Consider the following 18060-nt stretch of genomic DNA (forward strand, 5'->3'; position numbering starts at 1 on the left):
CTGGGGGTGGGGGGTTGTAGCCAAAGGTCTCAAATAGGCAAAGAAGTTCTCTGGTGGAGACAGCCTGGCTACAAAAGACCATGCATGTGTGATACAGCAGCCCAACCAGGAGTGAAATCAGGCTGCTTTGCCCACAGTGTCTTCCTAGCAGGAGACAATTTATTGTTATATAAAGATCTGTTTGAGCTGACAAGGCAAAGTGACAGCTGAAATGTAGAGCAGAGAGAAAAGCCAAGAAAGATTAAGGGTGAAGGGAGGAGAGGAGCACAGTAGGAGGTGGGAGATCCAGGCAGCACCAGGATCTCTGCCTCTTCATGGTGTAAGCAGCTTCATGCTGAATGCATGACTATGCCTCTCAAATTCAGCAGATCTTTCATGTAGTAAATCACCTCAGAAAAGAAAGCTTTTGGGTTATCCTTGCCTGTTCTGCAGGCTCCGGGTCCCATAGCAGGTCTCAGGCCTTCACTACTTTATCTACAGTGAGAGCAGCATTAAGCATACAGCAAAAGCCAGGAGACTGCCCTCTTGCCCTGCCCTTCTTTCCTCAGCAGGTATCTTTCTTTCTTCCAGATTCTCCTTGAGTCTAGTCATTGGGTGCTGGTCACAGCACTTCCCATCTAGGCGACCTTGATGATGTCCTTGCATCCAAACCTCGTCACAGTTTGGCTCCCCATCCTTTCTTTCACGTCCTTCCTTTTCCCCACACCCACATCTCAGCTTTCCTCTTGATCCCTTTCTCCCACAGGTATCTTCCTGCCTTCTTACCCTTGTCCATCAGGTATTAGGAGCCCTCTTTGTCCAAATCAAAGTTCCTACATGCAGCTCCTCTCTTAGAATCACCCCAAGTGCACCAAGAATCTGAAAATAGGTTAGGATGGCAGAAAGCAGAGGTGATGATTCTGCTGGCAGGTGCAAACACGCTGTTGGCCAAAGCATCCTCAGATATCTTTACCAGGTACATTCACTTCCATCTTTAAGTCCTTACTCCTGCCTTCCCTCCACCTGTTCAGCCTTTGCAATTGGCTGAGCAGTTATTCCTCATGTATCTGTTCATATGCATCCTGGTCTCAGTGCTTCTCAGCAAGGGTCATTCTGCTCCTCAGCAGGACTGTTCTGACTGCTCAGAAACTCCCCACATCACAGCATAATCTGGTGAGACCTTCCTGTCTTGGCAGTTCAAGCCCAGGTTATTCTCAGCTCAGCTTATCCAAAGCATTCTCTCAACATCCCGCAGGGAGTTCTTCTGAGCTTCTGGTCCCTTGGGTTTGTGCCCAGTATAGGATCTGAACTCATGAACACATGGAAATTGCTGCCCTTGCACACCACTATGTAAAGCACAGGAAACAATGTGCTATATGTCCAAGGGAAGACTTCAAATGAGAGGTGTCCCTGCCCATGGCAGGGGGGTTTGGAGTTGATGATCTCTAAGGTCCTTCCAACCTAAGCCATTCTGTGATTGTGGTTCTGTGATGTCTTGCCTAGAAGAGGTCATTCTTAGCATCCAGGTAGGAAAGCTTCTGTGAAGTGTTGTATCCCAAGTCTACTTGAGAGGTGTCTCTGCCCATGGCAGAGGGGTTGGATGAGATGATCTCTGAGGTCCCTTCCAACCAGAGGCAGCCTATGATTCTCTGATCAAATTTGGTTTCTCCTTGGAGAAAATTGGAGTGCAAATTCCAGCTGCTCTGAGGCAGTTAGAGAAACACAGAAAGCTCTTTTCTTTCTGCAGAGGACCTGATGTAGCATTCTTCTGCAGCCAGAGCACAATCCTGATAGCCTTGCAGAGCAGATCTCCATGAGAGCTGTGCCTAAAGCCATCATCACTCCCCTCCCGCTGAGCCCAAGGGTGGTCAGCCCGAGGCCTGGGAGTGGTGAATGCAGTACTTGGCACCCCACAGCAGAGCCAGTTGGGGGGCATCTGCCCGTGTAAACGTGGCCTCCTGGAGCTGTGTGCATTCCACACAAGCTCTGGGAAGCCAAGGAGGCAGCACTGAGCCTTTCCTAGCACCAAGCACGTCACCCCCGTCCCCTACACTACCGAATGTCACAAGCTTGCCTGCTGCAGCTCCACTGCAGATGTGACTCTCTGAATCAATTATTCATATTACAAATACACACACACACACATATATATATATTTATTTTAGCACTATTTATTTATTGTAGTCTATTTAGAGCAGGCTTTTGCACCTTGTCACACACACAGGCTTTTAGCACATCTTGCATGGTACACAGTCGTGGATCTGGCATTACTTGTTTTAAAGTGGTGCAGGCATATTACCTCCCACATCTCCCCCATGGGACATTCTCTTTCTCCCCTTTCCCCAACCCCCAACCCCCCTCACCTCAAAGCTAATACCATTTCTGCAACAGTGATCAGACCATCTAATCAGTATGCAGAGATTGATGCTGCCCCTGTTGTACATCAGATATTCCTCCAGAGAAAGCAATAACTCGAAGCCAGAGCAAAGCCACTTAAGTGAGACAGAGGTCAAGCTTAAAGGGAACTATCACAAAGAGGCTGAAACCCAAGCTGTGGAGCCTCACATTTCCCCCAAAGCCAAATAAGGAGAGAAGTGCTCTCAGAGAGCTCTGTGTTTATTGAGCTAGAAAATTGTCTTTAAGAGAAATCGTTTCTGGAGAGGGGAGGGAGAGCTCTCAGGCCTCAGCTTTTTCGATTGGAGGAGAGGAGGAGGATGATGAAACGTGGTCATGTGAGCCAGGGACCTTTCAGGCTGTGGTCAGACTGAAAATCTGTTGGGTTTTGTGGTGGATGTGAAACTAAAACAGCTCAAAGAAAAGAAAAATGGGGGGGCAGGGGAGGGAGGGGGAGGGAAGACAATCCAAGCGGGTGGAAAAGGATGAAATAGGCAGCTCTAGTGCCTAAATGAGTGGAAAAGATGTGATGGCAGGCTTTGACCTTTGTATTTCCTAAGGAAAAAAAACAACTGATAAATAAATCAAGCACTTTTCAAAACAAACCTTTGGGGGAGGGGAATGTAACAGGTTGATTTTATTTGATTTTTAATATGCAGTCTGAGCAAAATATTTCAGTTCTCCAGAATTCTCTTCTTCTCTCATCTCTTCAGTCCTGTGTCCAGTTCTGGGCTCCTCAGGTTAGGAAAGATGTTGAGATGCTGGAAGGGGTCCAGAGAAGGGCAACAAAGCTGGGGAGGGGTCTGGAGCACAGCCCTGGGAGGAGAGGCTGAGGGAGCTGGGGTTGCTTAGCCTGGAGAAGAGGAGGCTCAGGGGAGACCTTCTTGCTCTCTCCAACTCCCTGAAGGGAGGCTGTAGCCAAGTGGGGGTTGGTCTCTTCTCCCAGGCAAGCAGCACCAGAACAAGAGGACACAGTCTCAAGCTGTGCCAGGGGAGGTTCAGCCTGGATGTTAGGAAGAAATTCTTCCCAGCAAGAGAGATTGGCCATTGGGATGTGCTGCCCAGGGAGGTGGTGGAGTCCCCATCCCTGGAGATGTTTAAGAAGAGACTGGATGGGGCACTTGGTGCCATGGTTTAGTTGATTAGATGGTGCTGGGTGATAGGTTCGACTCAATGATCTCAAAGTTCTCTTCCAATCTGGTTAATTCTATTCTAATTCTATTCTATTCTATTCTAATTCTATTCTATTCTGTTCTATTCTATTCTATTCCATTCCATTCCATTCCATTCCATTCCATTCCATTCTCTCTGAGCCCCACAAAACCTAACACTAAGTACAACCCAAATTTAGAAGAAGGCTCACTTGCTTTCTGCTTCCTTGCCCCCTAAGAACTATACATTGGTAACTAAGCATTATCTTTCCATAGCCATGCAGAGGTGAATTTAACTCCAGCTGCAAGGATCACAACTCCTCTGAGCAGCACTTGTGCTGTGCTTAGTCCTGAGGGTGGGGCTTAAGGGGTTGCCCTTTAACAACCAGCTCAGCTTTCCTATTTGGTGTAAATGAGGAGTAAAACCTGTATTGCTTAAATTAAAAGCAGATTAAATGGTTTGCTTGTGTTCACCCTCAATTGCATCATTATAGGAGTGAGCCTCCAAATCAAGAAGACTTTACCTGGGCCCTTTCCAGCACATGTGCAGGGTCTGGAGGTGTAAAGCTCGAGCTGCACCAGGGGAAGTTTAGGCTGGAGGTGAGGAGAAAATGAGGAGAAAGGTCTACCCAGAAAGAGTCATTTGCCATTGGAATGTGCTGCCCAGGGAGCTGGTGGAGTTACCATCCCTGGAGGTGCTCAAAAAAGGCTTGGATGTGGCACTTGGAAGCATGGTTTCGTTGTCAGGAGGTGTTGGGTGACAGGTTGGACTTGATGATCTCTGAGGTCTTTTCCAGCCTGGTTGATTCTGTGATTCTGTCAGCCAAACAGAAGCCAAATGATGAAAAGAATGCTGCTGAGAGAGGCTTGCACGTGGTAGTTGAGTACATGTCAGGGTGAGCTGACCCCTGGCCCAGAGAGCTTCTCCCAGGCTCTGCCCAGCTGCAGCACACAGTGAGTGGAACAGGTCAGGGTGTTCAGTGGCGATTTTCAACCCAGGGAGACCAGAATTTAGAAGGAATCTTGGGTTTGGCTTTTTGTCATCTCTCTCTGGTATAACTGCCCACACTGTGTTTTGTTGTCTTGCTCTCCTGCATGGCCCATCATTTCCCAGGAGAAAGGAGAAAACTCGTTCTTTAGAAGAATTGGAAACTGTCTCGAAGCCTTTTTTGCCCAGATCTGGGTGTTAAGCACCATGTATAGCATTTTGCTATTGTAAAGAATGTTGCTGCTGTAAAGAAGTTTATATTCTTGTCTTGTGCCTCAGCACCAAGGTGTGTCTTGGCCAGCAGAACTGACTAAGCTTCTTGTTTCCACGTTTAACCATAATAAAGACTTAAGTTAACTACCTGTGACAACAATGTGCCCTGGTGACCAAGAAGGCCAATGGGACCCTGGGGTGTGTTAAGAAGAGTGTGGCCAGCAGGCCCAGGGAGGTTCTCCTCCCCCTCTATTCTGCCCTGCTGAGATCTCATCTTGAGTACTGCAGCCAGTTTTGGGCTCCCCAGTTCAAGGGGGACAGGGATCTGCTGGAGAGTCCAGCAGAGGGCTACCGGGATGATTAGGGGACTGGAGCACTGCCTGGGGAGGAGAGGCTGAGGGACCTGGGGCTTTGTAGTCTGGAAAAGAGAAGACTGAGAGGGGATTTAATAAATGCTTATAAACATCTGAGGGCTGAGGGTCAGGAGGGAGGGGACAGGGACAGGCTCTGCTCACTTGCTCCCTGGACAAGGAGCAATGGATGTAAGCTGCAGCACAGGAGGTTCCACCTCGACACAAGGAGGAACTTCTTTACTGTGAGGGTCACAGAGCACTGGAACAGGCTGCCCAGAGAGGTTGTGGAGTCTCCTTCTCTGGAGACTTTCAAGGCCTGTCTGGATGTGCTCCTGTGTGACCTGAGCTGGATTGTATGGTCCTGCTCTGGCAGGGGGGTTGGACTCGATGATCTCTTTGGGTCCCTTCCAATCCCTGACATCCTGTGATCCTGTGACAGGTTCTGATCCTGGTCCCCTTGCAAAAACACTAACCAAAGAGCACACTGAAGAGCTGTCAGCTAGTGCCCCTGGATCATGCTGATGTATCAGAAACCTGTTCTGTTGTGTGGCAACATGTGAGTGATGATGGCTTATGAAGGGTGAGAGATCCCTCACCAGAGTGAGCTGAAATTCAGGCTTTCCCCCAGGGCTTATGGAAAGTTGCATTTCAAAAGGCAAAGTCTGAGCAGAGTTTGTTTTCCAGTCCCTTTTCTATTTGCAGCTGGTTCCCTCTTTTTGCTTTCTTAGTCTGTCTTGAAAAGCAAGTCCTATGGAAAGCAAAGAACACCAGCACCTACACCATGGCTGAGTCAGGGACTGATGCTCCTCACTCAGCACCCAAGGGATTCAGGCACCTCAGGATCACCCAAAAGCCAGGTTTGCCCTGTCTCCCACCATACAGAAGAGCAGCTTGGCAATGGAAAACTTCCCACTGCTCAGCTCCTGGCTGCCAGGCACAACCCAACAAGGAAATTTTGGCCAGAGGGGGAGGGTTCAAAGCCTTGCTTGAAGGCAGCAGCGCCACAGGCACCCTGAGCCCTCTTCTAGCTTGAGCTTTGCTGCAGAACAGCAGTAAAACAGCAGCACCCTTTGCATTTCTTACCCTGGGTGGTGTTATCTGCAATGCCACTGCTGCCAAAAATGCAAATTGGTGGTGGGTTTTTTCCTTCCCCCAGAACCAGCAGAACTGAGCAACATTCTCCCATTGGGCAAATCATTTTGTGTTTCCAACCTTTCTTGGGCTTTCCTGGCTCACAGTCAGAACACCGCAGCAAAACTGCTGCCTAAAAGGTTTCTGGTCAAGGACTCTGCTGGCTCAAGGTTTTCACTGGAAAACTCCAACAGAGCACAGATGTTTCTCTTAATTTCCAGCCACTTGTAAATACCTGAGATGCTTTGATAGCAGCCTCTGTAGATCAGCCAAGTGTTAATTAGGCAGAAGGAATCAGACTGTTCCCTCCTGTAGCACCAAAAAGATGTGGCCTTTGTTTGCTGCTTTAATCCAATAGCTACCCCACCTCTAAAAATAACAAAAGCCAGTTAGAATTTGATTATTTCCTGTTAACTTGAGCTCAGAATCTTGTTTTCTTGCCATCTTACTCTGTGCTTTGCACATATAATTTAATATGGAGCGAAGCTGGAGGTGGGGAGATTCAGGCTGGGTTGAGGAGGAAGTTCTTCCCCATGAGAGTGGTGAAGCCCTGGAATGGGTTGTCCAGGGAGGTGGTTGAGGCCCCATCCCTGGAGGTGTTTAAGCCCAGGTTGGATGAGGCTCTGGTCAGCCTGATCTAGTGTGGGGTGTCCCTGCCCATGGCAGGGGGGTTGGAGCTAGATGATCCTTGTGGTCCCTTCCAACCCTGACTGATACTATGATACTATACTAAGCTGAGATGATTGAAGGGAGGTTGTAGCCAGGAGGGGGTTGGTCTCCTCTCCCAAGCAACCAGCAGCAGAACAAGAGGACACAGTGTCAAGCTGTGCCAGGGGAAGTTTAGGCTGGAGGTGAGGAGAAAGTTCTTCCCAGAAAGAGTAATTGGCCATTGGGATGTGCTGCCCAGGGAGGTGGTGGAGTCCCCATCCCTGGAGGTGTTCAGAAAAGGCTTGGACATGGCACTTGGAGCCATGGTTTAGTTGTCAGGAGGTGTTGGGTGACAGATTGGACTTGATGATCTCTGAGGTCTTTTCCAACCTTATTGATTCTATGAAGTGGAAGTGATCTGTCCTCACAGGAAGGTCCTCTGCCATGACAATTTCAGCTCATGGGCAGGCAGCTGACCAAGGGCCACCTTTCCTAACACACTCAGCATCTGCCAGACAGCTCCTCAGAGGAAATGAGGAGCCCACTGTTTGATTTCTTCCCGAGACCTGGTGCCAAAGCTAGGTAGGACTCCCTTCAAAAGTGCAGAAAGAGCCAAGTTTGTCAACAGTGACAGCTCCAAATTCATTTTGACTCTGGTAAACCCTTGGAAGCAGCATGAAAGTCATCACCTGAGAAGTTAGAACCTGGTTTAAGAAGGAGCATAAATCAGGAGTGTTTGGTGGGACTTGTGCTGAATCACAAACTAAGGCAGCTCTCCAGCTGCTCTCATTCTTGCCCAGATCAGACAGAGCCTTTCTTTGATTGCAGAGTTTCCTATTAAAACATCCAAAACCAAACCACAAAAGGGCACTGAAAGTGTTTGCTGCATCTTTTATTGGTACTGTACATAGAGAGGTCTTAATTGTATGTAAGAGAAACAGTCAGACTCGTGGCAGAGAGCTTGGATCTATTACACTTCATAGCTATTTCTATTAGAAAATAGCTTGGCTGCTCTCTGATGATGAGGTGTATAAATAGCTCTTTGAAATGGGCTTTGTGTCTTAAAGCAAGAAAAATAAACCTGGTTTATCTGATGGTTTTTTTCACACCCCCCCCCCGACTCTTTATCCTAATAAGCCCCCACCAAGGGCTCACATATTTACACATGGGCAGACACTCCCCTCTGCCAAAGTGGTTGGAGGCTGGATGGGAGGATGGGAGGCAGGATGGGAGAGCTGGGGTTGTTCAGCCTGGAGAAGAGAAGGTTCTGCAGAGAAACCTCAGAGCAGCTTTCCAGTACCTCAAAAGGGCTACAGGAGAGCTGGGGGGGGACTTGTTACGAGGGCTTGGATAGAAGCTGGAAGAAGGGAGATCAAGACTGGAGATTAGGAAGAAATTCTTTGCAGTGAGGGTGGGGAGACACTGGAACAGGTTGCCCAGGGAGGCTGTGGATGCTCCCTCCCTGGAGGTGTTCAAGGCCAGGCTGGATGAGTCCTTGAGGAGCTGCTCTAGTGAGATCACATCAAAAATCATAGAATTGTTAAGGTTGGAAGGGACCTCAAGGATCAGCCAGTTCCAACCCCCTGCCATGGCCAAGGCACACCTCACACTACATCAGGGTGTTCAGAGCCACATCCAGCCTGGCCTTCAAAACCTCCAGGGATGAGGATTCCACCACCTGCCTGGGCAAGCTGGGATGTTTCCCTGCTCATGGCTGGCCCCCCAAACCACCACATCCCAAAGGTGCTGCTCACCCCTACAAACCACCACATCCCAAAGCTGCTGGCCCTCCCCAACCTCCACATCCCAAAGATGTTTCCCCGCCCCAAACCACCACATCCCAAAGATGCTGTACCAACATGAGCCAGCAGTGTGCCCAGGGGGCCAAGAAGGCCAATGGCATCCTGGCCTGCATCAGGAAGAGTGTGGCCAGCAGGAGCAGGGAAGTCATTGTGCCTTGTGCTCAGCACTGCTTAGGCCACACCTTGAGTCCTGTGTCCAGTTCTGGGCTCCTCAGTTTAAGGACATTGAGGCACTTGAAGGTGTGCAGAGAAGGGCAACAGAGCACAGCCCTGTGAGGAGAGGCTGAGGGAGCTGGGGTTGCTTAGCCTGCAGAAGAGGAGGCTCAGGGGAGACCTTCTTGCTGTCTACAACTACCTGAAGGGAGGTTGGAGCCAGGTGGGGTTTGGTCTCTTCTCCCAGGCAAGCAGCACCAGAACAAGAGGACACAGTCTCAAGCTGTGCCAGGGGAGGTTTAGGCTGGAGGTGAGGAAGAAATTCTTCCCAGCAAGAGAGATTGGCCATGGGAATGTGCTGCCCAGGGAGGTGGTGGAGTCCCCATCCCTAGAGGTGTTCAAGAGGGGACTGAATGTGGCACTTGTTGCCACGGTTTAGTAGTCAGGAGGTCTTGGGTGACAGCTTGGACTTGATGATCTCTGAGGTCTTTTCCAGCCTTATTGATTTTATGATTTAGAATGGGGAAAAAAACCCCAAACACTGATTTTTCTGCTTCCTGCTGAACAATAAGAAGATTCTGCAGTAAAACCTCAGAGTGCTGTTGAGAATTCCTTCAGAACCCTTGGAGCAGAACCACATTTATGGTGCAGAAAATCAGCCTTTGTGTGGATTAACTGAATGCTGCATCCTGGCAATAGGATCCATCTGACCAAGCCCAGAAACTGCTGCTTCTGTAGAAACACCAAGGAGAGAAAGCAATGCTGTTTTCTGCAGCCATGAATTTTGCTGCTGGGTGTCAGAGAAAATGACAGAGGTGGCTCTGAACTGCCAGCTTGGGCTTAGTTTGGCCTCTTCTAAAGGCTCACAGCAATGGGTCAGCTCTCTCTCAGGGGCCATCTCCCCTTCTCTCTTACTTGCAGAGGGCTTATGAACATGCCAGTGCAGCTGAAGTTCAGAAGCAGGAATCACAGCCTGAAGCTCACCTCTGAGCTGGGTGGGGTGGGTGGGCAGCTCTGTTTGTTGTCTCCAGAATTGGCAGCTCAGCATATCTCAGAATCAGAGCCTGAAGCTGGTTGCTGCCCCAGCTCACCTGGTTCTTCTTCCTCAGCAACCTGCAAGGCAAAGCAGCATTCAGCTTTCAGCCTTCTGTCCCTGTCCTGGTTTAGGAGAATGAACTGTATCAAGGACAGCACTGTGCCAGGAGGGGAAGAGTTCCTCAGGTTAGGAAAGATGTTGAGATGCTGGAAGGTGTCCAGAGAAGGGCAACAAAGCTGGGGAGGGGTCTGGAGCACAGCCCTGGGAGGAGAGGCTGAGGGAGCTGGGGTTGCTTAGCCTGCAGAAGAGGAGGCTCAGGGGAGACCTTCTTGCTCTCTGCAACTCCCTGCAGGGAGGTTGTAGCCAGGTGGGGGTTGGGCTCTTCTGCCAGGCAAGCAGCACTAGAACAAGAGGACACAGTCTCAAGCTGTGCCAGGGGAGGTTTAGGCTGGAGGTGAGGAAGAAGTTCTTCATGGAGAGTTATTGGCCATGGGAATGTGCTGCCCAGGGAGGTGGTGGAGTCACCATCCCTGGAAGTGCTTAGGAGGAGACTGGATGGGATGCTTGGTGCCATGGTTTAGTTGCTCAGATGGTGTTGGATGATAGGTTGGACTTGATGATCTCGAAGGTCTCTTCCAACATGGTTTATTCTATTCTATTCCCTGCTGAGGGTCCAGCCAGTTGAGGGCTCTAAAGGCACAATGATAAAGAGTAATGGTTGGAAGAGACATTGAAGGTTATCAAGTCCAAGCATTAACCCAGCACTGCCAGGCCAGCACTATCCCATGTTCCTCAGCTTTTCATTCCCTCCAGGGATGGGGACTCCACTGCCCTGGACAGCCTAGGCCAGAGCTTGACAACCCTTTCAGGGAAGAAATTGTTCCTCATGCCCAGCCTAAACTTCCCCTGGCACAAAGTTAGGCCATTTCCTCTTGTCCTAATGTTTTTCCTTGGGAGAAAAGAACCAAACCCTACCTGGCTCCAACCTCCTTTCAGGGAGTTGTAGAGAGCCAGAAGGTCTCCCCTCAGCCTCCTTTTTTTCCAGGCTGAACAACTCCACTTCCCTCTGATGCTCTTTACAAGTCCTGTGATCTAGACTCTCCACCAAGCTTCCTTGCCCTTCTCTGGAGACATTCCAGCACCTCAGTGTTGAAGCTGCAGCCTCACCAGTGCAGAGTGCATCTCCCTCAGCTTTGAGTTAATCTTTGCAGACAGGGTAGAGAGGCACACTGCTGCATGCAGAGAGCAAAGGAGAAGAGATCTATCAGGACATGATCAAGCAAAGAGCTGCCAGGGCACAGCTCTCGGGGAAGTCACACCAAATCCGTGCCTGCTCTCTACTTCCCTTCTCTCATCAGTGCCTGAAAGCAGAGGATGAAAAACAAGATCCTTGCAAAGAGAGGGTTAGGAGCAAGCACTGCCCAGGCCCCAGCCCTTCAGCAAGATGACTTCACTTTTTGAAGAAAAGGAAGTGGGCCAGCTGTATGTAAAGCAGGGGAATCTCTAGAACAGAACCAGGGAGATATGAAACAGCTTTTTTTTCTCCTCCTCCAGCAGTGGGTCTGTTCCTCTTGGTACTGAATTAGCTGGTGGAAAAGTAGGGAAGATGTTACAGCATGAGGAAAACTCCAACATCTCCACACAAGTCTCTAGGTGCACTGAAAGTAAATAGTTCCTAGGGCTCTGGTACCACAGCCTTGTGAATAGTGGCATCTCATTTGCCTCGTGTCCCCTTCAATTTAAGAAGGACATTGAGACCCTGGAAGGTGTCCAGAGAAGGGCAATGAGGCTGGGGAGAGGCCTTGAGCACAGCCCTAGGAGGAGAGGCTGAGGGAGCTGGGGTTGCTTAGCCTGGAGAAGAGGAGGCTCAGGGGAGACCTTCTTGCTCTCTCCAGCTCCCTGAAGGAAGGTTGTAGCCAGGTGGGGGTTGGTCTCTTCTCCCAGGCAAGCAGCACCAGAACAAGAGGACACAGTCTCAAGATGTGCCAGGGGAGGTTTAGGCTGGAGGTGAGGAGAAAGTTCTTCACTGAGAGAGTTGTTGGCCATTGGAATGTGCTGCCCAGGGAGGTGGTGGAGTCCCCATCCCTGGAGGTGTTCAAGAGGGGATTGGATGTGGCACTTGGAGCCATGGTTTAGTAGTCAGAAGGTGTTGGGTGACAGGTTGCACTTGATGATCTTTGAGGTCTTTTCCAACCTTATTGATTCTATGACCCCTCCCCACCAAGCTAAGCCAAATGGTGCAGCTACCAAAGCAGCTTTGCCAAGGTGGAGCCAAGCTGCAAGCCTCCCACACATTGCATGAGATAAGAGATCTGAGGGTCAGAGAGTGCTGGAGCAGGCTGCCCAGAGTGGTTGTGGAGTCTCCTTCTCTGGAGACTTTCAAGACCTGCCTGGAGGTGCTCCTGTGTGACCTGTGCTAGATTCTATGGTCCTGCCCTGGCAGGGGGGTTGGACTCAATCTTCAGAGGTCCCTTCCAACCCCTGACATTCCGTGAGCCTGTGATCTGCACTGGGAGGTGAGAGCAAGGCAGAAAGGAACAAATTGGCTCTGCATCCTCTTTAGATGGCAGATGCAGGACTTCTGGGATCAAATAACAAAAGATTAGAGTTTCCAGTGCCTAACCTAGTCCTTTGGAGGAATTTTCAACCCTATGGTTAAGACATCCAGTCTTAAACCCACACCACTTCCAGACTCCAATGCAGTATACCTCTGGGCAGGTGGTATTATTTCTTCCTTGCCTGCCATCTCCCATTCCTGTATGTCATTAATCTCTGAGCTGTGAGACACAGAGCAAAAGAGAGACCAGCCAGGACACGCCAGCTTGTCACCATTCTCCCCACTCTGGGTTTTCCCACCTGGCTTTTCACCCAAACCAAATACCTCTGATTTCCTTTCCCTTTTTCCTCCATTTACTCCGGGCCAGGCAGTCAGCTGGGAGCCCACCCCACAGTTCTTCGAGAGCCATGCTCCAGGTATGCAGGCAGAGCGTGGCAGAGGGCTGCTCCCTGCCACCTCACAGCCTTCCCACGCAGCAGGATTTACAGGGAATTCCAGAAGCCATGCCAACAGGCTCAGGCAGCAGAATGACACCTGCCCACTTGCCCTGTAGTCATCACTGTTGATTACTTCTGTGGACCAGAGAAAGTCTTTGGCTGAAGAAACACTAAGGCAACAGGAAACAGCATTGAATCATAGAATCAATAAGGTTGGAAGAGACCTCAAGGATCCTCAAGTCCAATCTGTCACCCAACACCTCCTGACTACTAAACCATGGCTCCAAGTGCCACATCCTCTTGAACACCTCCAGGGATGGGGACTCCACCACCTCCCTGAGCAGCACATCCCAGTGGCTAACAACTCTCTCAGTGAAGAACTTTCTCCTCACCTCCAGCCTAAACCTCCCCTGGTGCAGCTTGAGATTGTGTCCTCTTGTTCTGGTGCTGCTTGCCTGGGAGAAGAGACCAACCCCCACCTGGCTACAACCTCCCTGCAGGGAGTTGGAGAGAGCAAGAAGGTCTCCCCTGAGCCTCCTCTTCTCCAGGCTAAGCAACCCCAGCTCCCTCAGCCTCTCCTCACAGGGCTGTGCTCCAGACCCCTCCCCAGCTTTGTTGCCCTTCTCTGGACACCTTCAAGAGTCTCAATGTCCTTCTTCAACTGAGGAGCCCAGAACTGGACACAGGACTCAAGTTGTGGCCTAAGCAGTGCTGAGCACAGGGCACAATGACTTCCCTGCTCCTGCTGCCCACACTATTCCTGATGCAGGCCAGTCCAGGATGCCATTGGCCTTCTTGGCCACCTAGGCACACTACTGGCTCGTGTTCAGCCAGCTGTCAATCAGATAGAGATGACCTTGAAAATTATGGCTCTGGAATGTTTTCCCTTGGGTACATAAAGGAGTCAGAATTAAGTGGCAAAAGGAAAAAAGAGCCATAAGCAATCAGGTTGCCTCAGCAGAGAGGGCAGTTGAAAGGGCCTTCTGGAGATCATCTAGCCCAACATCCCTGCTAGAGCAGGTTCAACCAGAGCAGATTGCATAGGATGGCATGCAGGCAGGTTTGGAATGACTCCAGAGATGGAGACTCCACCACCTCTCTGGCCAGCCTGTGCCAGCGCTCCACCACCCACACAGGAACGAACTTCTTCCTCATGTTTGCATAGAGCTTCCTATGTTCCATTTTGTGACCATGACCTCTTGTCCTGTCGCTGGGCACCACTTCAAAAAGCCCAGCTCCACCCTCCTGCCACCCACCCTGGAGGTGTTGATAAGCACAGATCAGATCCCCCCTCAGGCTTCTCATCTCCAGGCTAAAAGCCCCCAGCTCCTCAGCCTTTGTTCAGGAGGGAGATGTCCCAGTCCCCTAATCATCCTTACAACCACCCTAAACATACATTAGACCTCAGTGTCCCTCCATACCTCCAGGCATCAGCGTACTCAAACATCCAAGCCTCACTCCGTACCACCTCCTGCAGATCCCCTTCTTAACCTGCTGCAACCCACCCACAGCAGTACCACCTGCTTCTCCCACTCCCCCTTTCGTCTCCCACACAGCTGCAGAGGCAAGGCAGGGACTAATGGAGCCAATTAGCTCTCATTAACACTGACCAAAGCAGGCCTTAGCCACCCTGGCATCCCACCTGCACGTGTCACTGCCCCGGGAGGAATTCCCCAACGCAGGGTCTCTCCGCACCTTCCTCTTCAGGAAAACACACCAGTTGACTAAAACCACCCCAAAATGCTTCAGCTCTGCTTTGGTGCTTTCCACAGTCTCCTGAGAGGTTTAGGATGCCTCTCTCCCAACACAGGAGCCCAGCCTCCAAGTCAGGGGTAAGTTCCCACTCCTGTAAATACTTTGCTGCCTGAACCTTCCCTCTGCTGTGGATGCAGTGGAGAAGAACCTAACGTCAGGCTGCTGCACCCTCCCCGCCAATGATGCCCTGATCCCCATCCACAGGCATCCAAAGCCTCTCCCTCCACAAGTGAGTTCCTTGCTCTCAACAAGACCCTTTACTGCTCACATCAGAGAGTAAGACACTTGCAATGCACCTTTTGTTTTCCCTGTCCTTACAGCCTTCCCTTTCTGCATCGAAGAACTTGCAAGCAGACACAGCACAATATGCTACAAATGGCAAATGCAGTTAGTTCTCAGGGATGAATTCCAAACACCACCATGTGCTCTGATGAAGTCACTCCAAATATTACTTGTTTTCTTAGGAATAATGCATTCCCAGAAAATGAGGACCTTTTCTGGCTGTTTACTCAAGGAGGTACTGATTGAACTGGACTGGGTTGCTCTACGGCGAGAGAGCATCGGAGGCTCTTTCCTGTATTTATCCTCTTCTCATTCCTGTGAGACATGGGAAGTCTGCACTGGCAAATGGAAAATGATGGAGACACTACATGACTCATCTGGAGTCCCACTGGAAATCTCTAGTGGGGATAGAAAAGGGAATCAGGTAGACCTTTCAAAGCCCCCCACTTGTCCCCTAACCTCTTCCCTCTCCCCTAACCTCTTCCCTGTCCCATGGCACCCGGTGAGGGTTTGTTGGTCAGGAGATAATGAGAGCCCCTGCCTGTGTAGTTGGTCTTCACAGAATCACCAAGGTTGGAAGAGACCTCAAAAATCAGCAAGCCCAACCTGTCACCACAGACCTCATGACTAAGCCATGGCTCCAAGTGCCACATCCAATCCCCTCTTGAACACCTCCAGGGATGGGGACTCCACCACCTCCCTGGGCAGCACATTCCAATGGCCAGCGACTCTCTCTGGGAAGAACTTTCTCCCCACCTCCAGCCTAAACCTCCCCTGGCACAGCTTGAGACTGTGTCCTCTTGTTCTGGTGCTGCTTGCCTGGGAGAAGAGACCAACCCCCACCTGGCTACAACCTCCCTTCAGGGAGCTGCAGAGAGCAAGAAGGTCTCCCCTGAGCCTCCTCTTCTGCAGGCTAAGCAACCCCAGCTCCCTCAGCCTCTCCTCCCAGGGCTGTGCTCCAGACCCCTCCCCAGCTTTGTTGCCCTTCTCTGGACACCTTCCAGCATCTCAACATCTTTCCTAACCTGAGGAGCCCAGAACTGGACCCAGGACTCAAGGTGTGGCCTAAGCAGTGCTGAGCACAGGGCAGAATGACTTCCCTGCTCCTGCTGCCCACACTGTTCCTGTTACAGGCCAGGATGCCCTTGGCCTTCTTGGCCACCTAGGCACACTACTGGCTCATGTTCAGCCAACTGTCAATCTTGCAGGGCCTCTGCAGGGTTTCCCCATCCTACACAGGCTGGGTCGGGGTGGACACTGCTGTCACCCTGCTTGGCATCACAGGCTGCACATTCCCCTTCTGCCACCCAAAAGCATTGCTTGAGCAAGAAGCAGGTGGCAAAACCAAGCCCAACCTCCTCAGGGCCAGCACAGAGCCTGGGCTTTCTCTTGGGTTCCTGGGCAGCTGGTTGTCAGCAGTGGAAATCCATTTGGGAACACCAAGTGGGGACTCTCCAGCCTGGCTTCCAGGCAGCAGTATGGGGCTGGAACCAGCTGGCTCTGCAGCACACATGGTCCTTGCACCTTGGGCCTGTCTGCTGCCTGGAAAACACTCTGCTGGGGGGAATGAGCTGCACTCAGGAAAGCTGCCATGCATCTCCCCACTCTCATGACTATCTTGTTGACTGTATCCATAGGGAACCTGGAGATAACACTGGGAATGTTATTCACTAGAGGAAGGAAGCCATCCCCTGCTCGAGAGAAGAATCCACTTGCATTGGAGGAATAAAAAACCAAGGAAACAAATGAGTTTTCAAAAGGAATTATTTATAGCCACTAAATTTTCACTCTGGAGTGGTTTACTTTGCATTATTATGAGCTGTCTCTGCTCTAGAATTAGAGCTATTGATCCACTCTCAATTACTGCCATCCATCCTTGTTGCTGGACATCCATGCAGGGCAACAGTCGCTAACCAGGGACTGCAATTTGCAGTCTCGCTCCAGAGTCACCAGCAAGGAAGCCATCAGCTTGTTAGCTGCCTGCTGTGTCTTCAGACCCCCTGTGCTCAGCACTGCTTAGGCCACACCTTGAGTCCTGTGTCCAGTTCTGGGCTCCTCAGTTGAAGAAAGATGTTGAGATGCTGGAAGGTGAACAGAGAAAGGCAACAAAGCTGGGGAGGGGTCTGGAGCACAGCCCTGGGAGGAGAGGCTGAGGGAGCTGGGGTTGCTTAGCCTGCAGAAGAGGAGGCTCAGGGGAGACCTTCTTGCTCTCTCCAGCTCCCTGAAGGGAGGTTGTAGCCAGGTGGGGGTTGGTCTCTTCTCCCAGGCAAGCAGCACCAGAACAAGAGGACACAGTCTCAAGCTGTTCCAGGGAGGTTTAGGCTGGATGTTAGGAAGAAGTTCCTCCCAGAAAGAGAGATTGACCATTGGAATGTGCTGCCCAGGGAGGTGGTGGAGTCACCATCCCTGGAGGTATTTGAGAAGAGTCTGGATGAGGCACTTGGTGCCATGGTTTAGTTGATCAGATGGTGTTGGGTGATAGGTTGGACTTGATTATCTCTGAGGTCTTTTCCAACATGGTTAATTCTGTATTCTGTGTTCAGACCAGCTGGAGATGATGGGGAGCAGGACTGGCCTGGAGCCTTCAAATGGGGAGGATATGGAGCCAGGCAGGCAGCCAAAGCCTCCTGGAGAGTGGGTGAGCAGAGGTCAGGGCTTCCCTGATGATTCCCTCGGGATCCCACAAAGCTGCTGGAGCCACAGCAATAAAATCCCACTTGCAGCTTTTCTGGGCAGTAAATATTTGTCCCAGCTTCAAGACAGGCTGTGACGTAAGTGAACTTTTCAGAAGCATTTCTCCTTCAGCAGAGTGCCTTGATGTAGCCACCCACATTTCCTCCCTGCTATCTCCTGGAGGTCCCTGGGGCTGAGCTGGGAGCTGGGCAGAGCCAAGGAGTCATCAGACCACGATTTCATGCCGTGGCAAGGGCCTCCAAGGAGAAGACTCCTGGCATGAGCCACCTTCAACAACTGTTGTAACAAGTAGGAGAGATGTGTGTCAGTGAATAATTACCAGGGGCTGTTCAAGAATGCCCTGTGAAGTCCCCTAAATAACGTTCCTATGAGTACTATGGGTGCCTGCACGTCACCCACCCTTCCCCAGAGGGGACAGGATGCCAGAGCCTGCATGCACACATGGCCATCCTGCAGAGAGAAGTCCTGATCCTCTCCCAGGCTTCAT

The sequence above is a fragment of the Dryobates pubescens genome, chromosome 29, assembly GCF_014839835.1.
Source record: "Dryobates pubescens isolate bDryPub1 chromosome 29, bDryPub1.pri, whole genome shotgun sequence".
In the NCBI taxonomy this organism is placed as follows: Eukaryota; Metazoa; Chordata; class Aves; order Piciformes; family Picidae; genus Dryobates; species Dryobates pubescens.